Source organism: Chaetura pelagica, unplaced genomic scaffold (genome assembly GCF_000747805.2).
Source record: "Chaetura pelagica isolate M959 unplaced genomic scaffold, ChaPel_1.0 scaffold345, whole genome shotgun sequence".
NCBI classification, from domain to species: domain Eukaryota; kingdom Metazoa; phylum Chordata; class Aves; order Apodiformes; family Apodidae; genus Chaetura; species Chaetura pelagica.
Window position 1 is genome coordinate 1,737,073 of NW_009953962.1, and position 1,653 is coordinate 1,738,725.

Below are 1,653 nucleotides of genomic sequence, written 5' to 3' on the forward strand. Positions count from 1 at the left end.
TCCCGTGGCCACCCGGTGCCAATGTCCCCCCACAGCCACTACAAGGAATTTCTTCCTAGTGTCTTAACATAAATCTCCCCTCTTCCAGTTAAAAGCCATTATCCCTTGTTCTTTCACTACAAGCCCTTAGAAAAAGTCCCTCCCCAGCTTTTCTGTAGGCCTCATTCAGATAGTGGAAGGCCACTATGAGGTCTCAACCAAAGCCTTCTCTTCTCCAGGCTGAACAACCCCAACCCTCTCAGCCTATCTTCACAGAACAGCTGTTCGAGCCCTCTAGTCATCTTCAAGGCCCTCTCCTGGACCCACTCCAAGAGCTCCATGTCCTTCTTGTGTTGAGGGCCTCAAAAGCGGAGACAGTACTCCAGGTAGGGTCTGATGAGGGTCAGAATCACCTCCCTCAACCTGCTGGCCATGATTCTTTTGATGCAGCCCAGGATATGGTTGGCTTTCTGGCAAGCACATTGCCAGTTCATGTTAGGCTTCTCATCAACCAATACCCCTAAGTCCATTTCTTCAGGGCTGTTCTCTATCCATTCTCCACCCAGCCCGTATTTGTACTTGGGATTGTTCTGACTCAGGTGCAGGACTTTGCACTTGGCTGTGTTGAACTTCATCAGGTTGGCATGGGCCCACCTCTCAAGCCTGCCAAGGTCCCTCTGAGGAATGTATGAATAATAATAATAATGATAATATATTATAACTCTTAATTTCCCTAAAAGTTCTATGTTATTTGAGGACTTAAGTTTACCTTTCATTAAAAGCTTATTTTTTCAGTAAAGCAATTGGGCATTTTCATTTTTTAAAGAAAGCTTGCTCCTTGCTAGGCTAGGTCCCCCTCTGCAGATTAGCTGAACATGCTATAAAGTAAGATCAGAGTCTGCAAGCTGCCAGGGGCTCAAAGCTCCAAAAACACAGAGTTCAGAGCAGTTCTTTACTTCATAGCAAATATCAACTAAAACAAATATGTAACTGTACATAAAACAACTGTTGTATGAAACAAGACATTTCTGTTTTAACAATGCAAAATTAAATAAATAAATGAAATTAAAAACAAGTGAGTGAAACATGTATGTGTGTATTTAGTAATACACACAAGGACAATCTTTGCATGTATAACTTAGTATTTTGCAATGCAATCCAAAATAGTTTTAGCGTACCCCAGAGCGGGTGGCCCTTCTCAAAGCATTGCTCTATTACAATTAATACTGCACAATACTCAAAGACGAGAGCTTGGGTGTAAGCACAGATAATTTGAAAAGGTGTTACTCCTGCCTACCTTCTCTACACTTGAGCTCTCCATACCGCTAAAAGCAAATACTTGATAGCTGTGCCATCCTCCTAAGGTTTTATCTAAGGGTGCACTTCCGTCTCTACATGCTAACAACCTAACACCACAAACTCATCATTCAGTCCTACTATCACCAACCTGCACAGCAAGAACTCTACTTCATTTTACTAGCAGAAGCTACAGATTCGTCTCACTGACACATCCCACAACATTATACACATCTCTGAGAGACAGACAGAAGAATTGTCAGCAGGATTCAGATCCCAGTCCTGAAGAACAGCCACCTAGACTGCATCCCCATGCAGTTACTGGTAAGCTAGAAGCTAGCTTTATCCTACAAACCATTTAGTATTCTTCAGTTCCCT

General features: G+C 42.7%; 1 protein-coding gene across 1 annotated transcript in view; it reads right to left on the reverse strand.

Annotated features, from left to right (window-relative positions):
- The window catches only part of TTC39B (tetratricopeptide repeat domain 39B), a 26,603-nt gene that overhangs the window by 23,940 nt on the left and 1,010 nt on the right, over positions 1-1,653 (reverse strand). The window lies entirely within an intron of this gene.